The 11,780-nt window shown below is 41.3% G+C and overlaps 2 non-coding genes and 1 pseudogene across 2 annotated transcripts; all 3 read right to left on the bottom strand.

Moving 5' to 3' along the window:
* Positions 1-80: 80 nt before the first annotated feature.
* LOC122138104 lies at positions 81-196 on the bottom strand. The gene has a single exon (XR_006155316.1). It is a non-coding gene; the product is annotated as a small nucleolar RNA U6-53/MBII-28 (small nucleolar RNA).
* Positions 197-771: 575 nt separating this feature from the next.
* On the bottom strand, positions 772-871 carry LOC122138105. The gene has a single exon (XR_006155317.1). It is a non-coding gene; the product is annotated as a small nucleolar RNA U6-53/MBII-28 (small nucleolar RNA).
* Positions 872-1,695: 824 nt separating this feature from the next.
* On the bottom strand, positions 1,696-9,943 carry LOC122134197 (annotated as a pseudogene).
* Between the last annotated feature and the right edge of the window lie 1,837 nt (positions 9,944-11,780).

Here is an 11,780-nt window from a genome sequence, read left to right as displayed (position 1 = left end):
TTAGTAGTGATAATGTAATGTGTAATCTAATAAGCAATCAGAGTATGACTGACTGGACAGTCCATGAAAACTGTCTAGTATTTCCTCAGAGCACACTGCAAGTGTGAGAAGTTTAGTTGTTGAACTCACTTACACCCAGAGTGACATAATCAAACTCTGGTGCATCAGTATTAGCATGGCAAACTCATCATTGGAAACTCTCTAACGCATCTAAATGATCGCATGTATGTGGGTGTGAATTCTAATTGCTTGCATAGAAAACCAATGCTGTCATAGCAGGTAATGTTTGTTCTGGACAGCTCCCTAATCAATACATCTTTCGCATATTACAATCCACAACTCCAAAACTCTAAATCAGCATGTGTATTTGCTGATCAAATAAATCTGATAAAATAAATTGAGAGCACAACTGTACAACATCAAATAAAACTTTACTTTGGGCAAATATTTACAGTCAATTTGATCCAAAGACTGTGTGTGCTTCTTTCTCTCTGTAGAAAGGAAGTGCTCTTTGGTTGGTGTGGTGTTCATCCTCCTCAGGACCAGCAGGACTCTGTGTCTCTGAAAGCAGCATATCGCATAAGGTCATGCATTGAGTTTTTTGAAAGTGAAAAAAAAAAAAAAAGTATACAGTGTCTGAAAATTGAAAACATAAGATCAGAAGAAAGTCAATGTCTGTATGAAACCATTAATGCACAGGTTAAAAATATAATCTAATAAGCAAACAAAGGATACAACTGTTGGATAGCCATTGACAAACCACCACTAGAATTTCCTCAGAGCACACTGCAAGTGTGAGAAGATAAGTTAACTCACTTACACCCAGACATACTGGTGCATCGGTATTAGCATGGCTGGCTCATCACTGGAAACACATAAAATTAGTGTATGAGGGCTTCCCCCTAAACATTTAGGCATCACTGTATGTTAAGATTCCCAGCACAGATGGTGTAGTCGAGTCAGTGTTTATAACCTGCGTGTATATGTACATTGTGACGTCTGCTTACCATCTGCCTCAGTGGCCTCCCGGGCTTCTCTCTCCAGTCCTCTGTCGGAGGAGCTCCTTGCTGTTTGGCCAGGTACTGCTTTTTATAAGCTGTTCTGAAAGCTCATCTCCTCTCCAATCTGATACATACACAGGGAAGCACACTCCAGTCAAGGTCACCTCATTTACAATTCTTGGAGCCAACAAGCATGACAAACTTGCAGGAGTCACGGTAATAGATATTCAGATGCTATAAACCGACATATTTGTGTGCTTAATTTATGATGATAAAGTAATAATGTATGTTTTCTGATGCCCTGATGAAAGTCCAGTCAGTAATTCCAATCATGACAACTTTGCAATTTTAACATTTAGACAACTGTATGGATTAATCAAGTAAACCTGTTCCACTACAGGTACATTTGGTGTTCCGTTTCTTAAAAAATCACCATACTAAAATGCCTTTTATTTACAAAAAGTACAACTAGGGCCATGTTGTAATGCAACAGAGGTTTTAAACCAATGTTGATACTTTAAAAGAATTAGAAACTTAGTGTATCAATACAGCAAGCTTTGGATAGAATGCGGAACACATTTTTTAAACACAGGAAAAATATAATTGCTATAATCCTATAACTGACGCAAATGAGAACAAGGATTAAAATGTCGTCCTTACCTGAGAATTGGGTTGACGACCAATTTGATGGGTCTCAGATGTTCGTTTGGAGATTCTCCAAATAAGAGCCTTTAAAAACACAACCAGATGATGCACACTTAAAACACAAGATAGCAGTTCATGGCACATTACACCCTCAGTTAACAAATGAAACGTCTTTTGGGTGCATAAACTCTCTCGCGTTACGTGCCTAACACGGTCAATGCGAATGTCACGTTTACGAGACAAACATATGCAATACACTCTTCGTATGAAGAAATTAAGGTCCCGAGACTTCGACAAATAATCGCGTCTTACCCCGACCAGCACAACATGACCACTCGCGGTTTGTTACGAGAGAGAGGAGAGAGTGGAGAAGCGTCGCTGAATGAAGTGGTTTATTCTAGAGGTGGGAGTGGCATGTAACCTTCTCACATTATTCACTAGATTAGCACATACTTAGCAGATGACATCCGTTCTATTCTGACAGTGTTTACCGTCGTTATGCTAACCGTCGATGGTGAATCAGGCACTGAACAAGAAAAGTCTCTCACGTGAACTGCGGTTTTTGAACAACTTAAAAGTGTGAGAACTAACTCCGACCCCCTAAAACGCGGCATTTAAAACCAAATTAAGTTGCGTTTACTTTTGTACACTATAATGTTAACGGCCCACAGAGAAATGCCCCAAACTTGCTTACCGAGGTAACTTGATTAATTTGTATTTCCAATTTACATCTGTAAGAAACTAGAAACTACTGGTTATTTCTACTATGTTTATTCAAATGTGTCCAAGCGCGCATCACCATCACACAACAGACAACACGCGCAGGCAGCCCGCCCGCCCCCACCTGAAAGACCCATCAGACTGCCGCTGGCACGACGTCACACCGCCGGACTCGGCGCTGTGTCATACCAACAGGGACGTTTAGAACGACACTATCCGGCTACGCGCTGTATTATCTGAATTGCGGTGATATACCTGCACATATAATGAAAACCAATTTTGCCGTGCGGCGCGAAACGATTCAAAACGGTGGTGTAGCACATGCACGCGACGAGTCGTTCCCGGCTCTCGAAGCCAGCGGATACATTGGCCTGTGCTGTCGCTCTCTTCTCCTGCTCAAACTTGACAGCAAGCGCAACGTTTTTAAGCCAACCCGTTGACCAAAACTCACCCCTGTCAGCCGTGGGAGAGGGTGATGCCTTTTTCTTTCCTCTTTAGAGCGATTCCCATCTTTGCCCCAGGGCGAACTTTTAAATCCGCCACCCGAAGCGAATCTGAAGACGGTTTGACGTCTAACGTAACATACTCAGAGTTCGCGCCATTATGCTTCACAACTTCTGGGCACGTGACAGCGCGCGTCACCGGGGGGACGCACTGGATCCCGAGAGAGGCTCCGATAGATAAAATAGCAAAACATGCTGCCTTGCGACCAAACGGCACGAACGTAAGCGTTCAGCTCTGCTCCTTGCGAGTTTCAGTGACAGCAACAGTTTTAAAATGCACTAAAATTTCAAAGTATGACCCATGTGTCATTCATAACTAACACAAGAAGACAGCGGCGACTGCTAGTCAGTTTTCTAATGGTCCTAAAATTGTCATATATACCAGGAGCCCTATTGCCTGAGTTAAAGGTTGTTCATGAGTGTTCACCTGGTTCAGGCTTTAACACCGATCTATCACAACTAAACCTCGAATTGGTTGTACTAGCTAGACCAGCAAATTCGTATTATCACTGATAACTACTAAACCTAAACCATTGTGACCACAAAAACAGTCCATAGAACCACGTGTAGATTTGTAGCAACAGCCAAGGAAACACTGTATGGTCAAATTGATCGGAGATTTTCTCTCGTATGCACAAATCATGATTAGGCGTTAAGATACAGATCATGTGTGCATGAGAGATTAGTAAGTTTTCTACCATAAATAGATCAAAACTTCTTTTTGTGGTTAGTGATATGCATGGCTAAGAACGTTCATTTGGGACAACTTTACCAAGGCGCATTACCTCAAGAGATTAGATTGTTTTGTTTGTTTGTGCCAACATCAGAGTCCCGATATTCAAAAGGAGGTATCTAGGACCAAATATTGGGCTAGCCTAACAAAAAAGACCGCAAGGAAACGCTTTTTTATGAATGTAGAAACGAGTCAAAATCATAATTTAAAACGATTAAGGTTTTGTGAGCCAGAGTATCATTTTAAACAGTTACAAATACGACACGGACAAAATTAACGGAGAAACAACCTACTAACATTGTGTCATTAAACAAAAATGTATTTGGAAGGGATCGTCAACATCTGACCAGTACCAAAGACTCCCTAAACAAAGTACCTTGATGTGCCTTACAAAAAAAGGCTCCAAAGGACATCAACATAAGGTAAAAGCACAAAATATGCATGTCAAAAGAGACTTCGGGACCAAAGGAATAAAACTCACTGTCGTAAAGCAAACTTTGAGAATTATTATGCAAAGTCGCATGAAACATCCTTGGTTAGGGTACATCCATTTGCTTGAATAAGCAACGGAAAGGCCATGCGACATTTGATTACAAAATCAACAAATATAACTCATATAGGGCATCAAATCTAAGCACCTTACTATAAGCACTAATTTAAGAACTTAAGATAAATGAGCTTGCGAGGAACGCTATGCTTGAGGACTTGGAAAGTTTACATAAACAGTGAATTCTCTTTTTACAGGGAGGGACATTGAGGAGCTCATTCAAAAGCAGAACCAGAGGTGCTGCTCTCTATCAGAAGTATCACCTGAAGTGACCTGTTGATGTGTTGCATTTCGTGGTTGTACTCAATCAAAGAGTGTTTGTGTAGTAATATGAAAAAGTACCACCAGATGGCACTTTGAGTTGAACCCAACACACCAACACCAGAGGGAACCGTCTTATCAGCTCAGAAAGGCAAATTCACTTGATTGGACTGCTCAGCCACTTTTTTAACCAACTTTATAATCCACTTTGTACCATTTTGGAAGGCGTGACAGATAGGGTAAAGCTAAAAAAGGCCCTTTTCCCAAAAGGGCGTAGAAAAGGACGGCTAATTGAGATTTAAACTATGACATTATTATGGCTAGCCATTATTAATTCTGCAAGAAGCCAGTAAGTGTAAACGAGGGTTGCAATGATACCAGTACACGAACAAAGTCGAACAGGCAAAAATAAACTATTATAGCGTGTGACTGGTCGCGCAACCATGTAGAAACCGTGTAGATAAAAAGAATGGAGAGAGTGGATTTACAGGAGAACAATGACGGGGGAAGGAGCCAGGAAAAAGCCAGCAGATGGAAGAATTAACAGACGAGGAATGGGCTGAGGAGATACGGGAATATGAGGGATTGTCTTGCGCTAACATCGCGACAACACATTTATGACACCGGACGGATTTTTCAAGACAGGTGGGGAAACAAGGTGCATGTTTTTTTTAACATGTGTGGAGCACTGTTCAGTGGGTACAGATACACAAAAGCTCAGTTGGTTAAGAACCAAGGCCTGTCTGCAGTACAAGATACTGTAATAGCTCAGCATTTCGACTGCCACTATGGAAGCTGACTAGAGGATATCTTAGCCGTTTTCAGGAATGCTGCAGAGGCCTGTTTAAAAAGACAAAACCCCTGTAAAATGATATGTTTTTGTGCAAGGAGTTGTTGCGGCCAAACTGCTTCACCATACCAGCTGCTTTGTGAGCATGAGACCTAATGTGCACACACAAACCACCGACCTGTGCGAGCGTGTGCAGAAATATACTGGGTGAAGAAAAAAATAAAATGAGTAGAAACAAAGAGTGTGAGGAAAGACGGCTGATATGCACCTGACACAGACGGTTACATCTGAATCAGCAATGGTGGGGAAAGGGCTCTTCCCCAAATTCAAGACTCACTCATTTCAGACACTGTAACTGTTGTTCTTCATGTCTGTTTAAATAAATCAAGCATTCCTTCTTGGTTTACACTTTGGAAACTAGGGTTAGCGCGTATCTGTTTTGGTTACCATGTGCAGCACAATCTGAAACCTCCTGGGACTGTCCAATTCGTCACTCAATCTCTATACACCAAGGCCACTGTCACAATTTACAAACAAACTGAAATAATTAGACCAGTTTACGAGGAGAACCCATTAACATACAGAAGATCACTGTTACCTCATGGATGTCATATGGTTATAATTGGGGTACAAAAAATACAGCTTTTAAATGTGCCTGAGGTATACAAACATCTTCAAACAAACCACTCCCATAAATCAGATTATTAAACACGTTTAAGTAGTGACGTGCCACACACAAAAACGGAACAAAAGAAAAGAGATACCAAATCCTAACATGGTAAAAAACCAATAAGGTCCACTCGATACACGCCAACCGATACCTAACCAAACGTGTTGTGTTCATTTTTCACTCGGGGGGGCGGAAAAGGGGGGGGGGGGGAGTGGGGGTTGAACTGAGACAACAGTGCACGCTTTTATGCATCTTCAAAAAAGAATAATAATAGCATTCCACTGAAAACAACTGTGAAACGCCCACAAGTAACTTCAGAATATCTCACTTAATCGACTGCAAAAGCAACTCAGAGGCAACCACTGCATTCTGTAGAATAGATCACTAGCGCTGGTCCACCAGTGCTTGGCGTGAGACAGGCTAGAAGAATTATCTGGGCTGCACCCTTATTGGCCACAGCAACGCCTTCAGAGCTGGCAAGGGCGTCCACGGGAGGGGTGACTGAGGAACAAACAGTGTTTGTGTGTGAAAGCGTTTAATATTGGTTCACTTCTGGATAACATCATCGCTGGAAAAGGACCCTCAACTTTACCAATTCGTGGTCACTGTCCCAAAGCGCGGTTCACTGCCCTTGGTTATCAACCGTACTCACAAGGGGAGATTGTGTGGGGGCGTTGGAACACTTCGTACATTGGCACTGGTAATCAAGACTATGAGTACAAACATCTCTGACCGGAGTATCGGTAGGCCTAACCTGTCTCGAGGAGCGAAGGCTAGTAACCGTGCAAGGGTAGCCCAAGAGACAAGGTTGGTGTGCGGGTACAATGAAGACATTGTCCCCTGGAAACGAAGACCGGGGTTGTTTTCCCTTGCACACTGTGACCCCCCCCCCGCTGAGAGGGGGCCCCGCCCCCCCCCCCCCCCGGCCCCCACACGAATCTGATTGCTCGCCCAGGCCAAGAAAGAGGAGGAGAGACTTTGGGAGGAGTAGAAAGAGAGTACTCTGATCCTCTAGAGACAGAGAGACTTTGGGTGGTGGACTCAACTGGAAAGAACAGAGAACGAAATTATTCATCATAAGCACAGATGACACAGACCTAACCCCTCCTTGAAAATACTCAAATTGCATATTTGTCTACAGCATAGCTGCAGATCTGGCATTTCAAGGTGTTAGATTTAACAAAATAAAGTTCATTACGGCTAAGTTTGTCAGTTTGAGTAGTTCAACTATGACTTAATGATAGCTCTGTTGTGAGTTGAATTCTGAAAAATATTGAATTGGCTTGCACAGGTTTAATATATATATGTTTTTCATCTTCAAATATTGGTCCTTTTTTATATCACTGAACATTTACGAAAACATTGGAGTACCGACAAATACATACTTTATGTCCCGAAGTTCGGACATTTTGTAAAAATGATCTTTTAAAGTAGTTTCTGCTCATGAGGGGTCTTGATTTATTTTGATTAAAATGAGTCGAATATTAGAGTACTTTATTCCTTGACTGTAAAACCGCGCATTTTAACACCATTACTCAAGTCGTACAGGTGACTCTTCAGAAATCATTCGAATTATGAATAGAATGATTTCTTATTATTATCAATGTTAAAACAGTTGTGCTTTTTTTATTTTTGGTGGAAACTGAGATAAATTTATTTCTGGATCCTTTGATGAATAGAAAGTTCAAAAGAACAGAATTTACTTGAAATATAATTTTTTTGCAACAACGTAAATATTTACTGTCACTTTTTATTAATATAGTGTATCCTCGCTGAATAAAAGTTTTTTTTTTTTTTTTTTTTTTAATCTTCTTGAAACACAACCTTGTAAATGTTAGTGTATTTAGGATATTGCAAAGTTTGATCAAAATCAGTCATCAAAGGTGTCTGTTAAGGTACTATTAAGTGTTACTATCTTTCTACAATGTGGCTTTTCTAGGTTTTAAAAGACTTTACTTTATTATCAGTTGTGGTGATAAGCTGGTGAAAACTGTGCGCTGAATGGGTGTCTGGTGGGAGGCTCTGGCTTCCCCTAAAACAGAGCCCAAAAATCTAAATTGTCAACAAAAAACAAAGAGAACTGCCAGAACCACAGAACAGTTTAACAAATACCAAATAACAGCACCAAAACATGAACAGACAGTGAAGATCAGTAAATGTCTGATAAATCATAAAGTATTAATTATCAATTGCATTAAGTTATTTTGTTTACGGAAGTTGTTTTTTGTTGTGATAAGTACAATACTTCAAGCTTGAATATAACTACCACAATAACATCAGAGTGTACTGACATTCTCTCATTTTAATGTTTGTATGCTTTAGTTTCAGCATATATCCATGCATACGTCACATCTTTTATAAATTCGGTGTCCTAACTGCAGTTTGACGTACCCACACTATCACCGACAGATATGAGGCGGTGGTGTAGGAGTCGCAGGGCCGGATATCCCCTGCCTACTCATTCCCTTGTCCTCATCCTCCATGCGATCCCACAGCCTGGGGCTAAAAGAAAACTGGTCCCGGAAACCAAAGGAAGGCAGTGTTGTGGAGAGCAGCGGTCGTGTTCCCTGATCAGCTGCCCTTCTTTTCCGTGGATCCCATTTTCCCCTGTGTCGGTTTTTGACCTCTGCCACCGCAAAGCGTAGAAGTCTCTGACCGAGACCCGGTGAAGGTAACATGTCGGGCTTGACTCTTGTAAAAGCGAGACGGAGATTGCAAAGTTTGATCCAAATCAGTCAGCAAAGGTGTCTGATTAAGGTACTATTTAAGTGTTACTATCTTTCTACAATGGCTTTTCTAGTGTTTAAAAGACTTACTTTATTATCAGTTGTGGTGATAAGCTGTGAAGAACTGTGCTCTGAATGGGTGTCTGGTGGAGGCTCTGGCTTCCCCTAAAACAGAGCACCAAAAAATCTAAATGTCAACAAAAAGAGAACTGCAGACCACAGAAAAGTTTTAACAAAGACCAATACAGGCACCAAAACATGAACAGACAGTGAAAAGAGAAGTAAATGTCTGATAAATCATAAGAGTATATAAATATCAAGTTGCCATGAAAGTTATTTTGTGTACTGATGTTTTTGTTTGATAAGTACAATACTTCAAGCTTGAATATAAACTAACACAATAACATCAGAGTGTACTGAACATTTACTCTTTTTATGTTTGTATGCTTTAGTTTACAGCATTATATCCATGCATACTACACAATCTTTTTATAAATTCGGTGTCTAACCTGCAGTTTGACGTATCCCACACTATCACCTACAGGGATATGAAGGCGGTGGTGTAGGAGTCAGACGGTCCTGCATACTCATTCCACTTGTTCCTCCATCCTCCATTGCTTTACAGCTGGGGGCTAAAGCTGGTCCCGGAACCAAGGGAAGGCAGTGGTTAGTGGAGAGGAGGCAGTGGATTCCTCAGCTGCACCCGTGATCCCATGTCCTGTGATGGTTTTGACCTCTGCCACCGGCCAAAGCAGGAGTAGAGGTCTCGGGACAGGGAGCTCCTGGGAAGATGCTTGGTGTGCTGACTCTGCTAAAGAGGGCAGGTCTTCAAGAACTGTGGACCATCGTGAGCAGACCGTCTGCTGGGGGGGCAGTATTACTGCACGAGGCGAGAAGGAGGTCGAGAGAGGCGGGACCAAGCCTGCTGGGGAACTGGAGAATATCCTGCTTTATGCAGCCTTCCAGACAGAAAGGATCTCAGCCAGTCGCGGGCGAGGTCTCAGGATGGGGTGGTGGCGACAGAGGCGGCGGTCAGAGCAGACTGGACTAGAGCCGAAAGAGATGCTTTCCACTAAGATGTCCCTGGAGCCAGTGCTGGACACAGATAAACGGCAGCGTTAAGGATTTCCAAGTGAGGGCAGGCATGTCATGCGATGCCTCCATCAGGTTCTGACACATCTTCTTGGAGGTTAGAGTCTTGCTTTCTAGGGGACTGGAAATCGAATAGGTGATGGCCCATTTCCCACAGTTTCTTTCTGCAGTTAGTCCCGGCATTTTAGGCTTTGCCTCCGAGGGGTAAACCCGGGGAAGACTGGGAACACTGTACACATCCTCATCCCTCGCCATCTCCAGCCAAAGCAGCCGATCCTGGAACGTTGTAGGTTTGCTGCTGATGGTCAGAGGAGGAATTCAGGGGCCAGAATTAGAACATCATAAATCTGAAAGATATGAAACTGTTACTCACTGTTTACTAATTCATAAAGAGTTACACAATACCTCCGAACCCAAACTCCATTCAGCTGTGCAAATTGTGCCATAAAAGCATGAATCATGCTTCTATGACTGTTATGTGGGAGTCTCTCGGCCACTTCAATTTAAAACTTCAAAGAAAGAATTGGGCATCATACACCAAACAACTGAGGATCACACACTACTAGACTTTCAAGCAATACCGAGGAACGCAACAGACTCATTCCTAAATGTGTCTCTTGTTGCTAGAGATGCATGACAAATGAAAAACAACATGTGTTTCCATAATCAGTTCAAAAAAAGCTTGATATGGTCTGAAACTTAAAAAAGTCTGTGTGCTCTTTCATACACTCTGCCCTGCCTAGAATCTGTAGATTGGCTCTGTTGACTTCTCCAGACTGCAAATCAGGACAAAAACAAAAAAGAAAGCAGGCAAATATGTGTAGTGTATTCTAGCCTTTACTATGTGTTCTCTATGCGTAGCTACAGTTTCAATGACCATGGAGTGTCTTCTGTGTGTGGTCACCATCAATATGATACTAGAGAATTAGTAAGACTAATTACCATGTGATAGGTTCCACTGACTAATAGTAATAATGATAATATATAAACATGATTTTATAGCCAACTACATTTATTTACAGTTGATTCTCTGCACAAGCACAGAAATCCATTGCTAAGGATTCAGTGAGGATTAATAAGAAACATGAGAGAGAGAGAGGAAGAAGGGGGAAAGCAAAAGATTGTAGGTGGAGGGGCTGGAGAAATATAGCCACATGGGTCTGGCTGATCTGCCCTAACCCTACAGACTGCTGTGGACTTGTGTGTGAGACAAGAGAAAGGAGTGTTGGCATGGGATTAGCTCATGGCAGCAGAGAAAAAGGTGTGTGGTTTAAGAAGCAAAGGAATAGGAGAGGAGTGAGAGGAGGTGAGAAACAGAGAACAGAGAGAAAAACAACAAGAGGAGAAAAACAAAGAGGAGAGATTATGTGAAAATGTGGAGATTGTGTGTAAAAATGTAAAAAACCTCTGATATTTGGGGTAAAAGCAGATGATTTTTTAGCAATTGAATTTCAAATACACATTCTTTTGAACTTTTGATTCATCAAAAAGAATTCTGAACAGTGAAAAATAAGAATTTTTCTTTAGCATCAAAAAAGCTTATTAAAATGATTTCCTGAAGGATCATGTCCCATTGAAGACTGTCTGCTGACAATTCAACTTTGTGTCATAGGAATCAATTATATTTTAAAATATATTAAAAGAAAACAACTAATTTAAACTGTAATGATATTTCACAATGTTAATGTTTTGATTATATATCTTTTATACATCAATACAGCCTTGTTTAACATAAGATACTCAAACTGTTAAACAGTAGTGAAGACACATTGCATTAGCATTTTATTTTTTAACCATCCCCAGCTTAATTGACCATTGTGTAGTCCCCTTTAGGCTCCCAAAGATGCAATTAACCTCGATGTAACTACTTTAATGTGCGTGGCATTTCCAAAAGAGATTTGAGACTATGAAAAGAGGGGGCATTGAAATTTCACAAGGAAACAAAAAACTTAAGTTTTTCCCTGGTTCCTGTATTCCTCACACAGAATTCTAGCGTAATTGCCTCCCAAAGACCTTGCAAAATGGGATAATTTCTTATCTTTGCTCTGAGTTTTCCCTAGGTAAGAGCACACCTCTGTCCTCATTCAACTGT

This window comes from Cyprinus carpio, chromosome B7 (genome assembly GCF_018340385.1).
Source record: "Cyprinus carpio isolate SPL01 chromosome B7, ASM1834038v1, whole genome shotgun sequence".
Lineage (NCBI taxonomy): Eukaryota > Metazoa > Chordata > Actinopteri > Cypriniformes > Cyprinidae > Cyprinus > Cyprinus carpio.
This window is presented reverse-complemented; position numbering and strand designations above follow the sequence as displayed.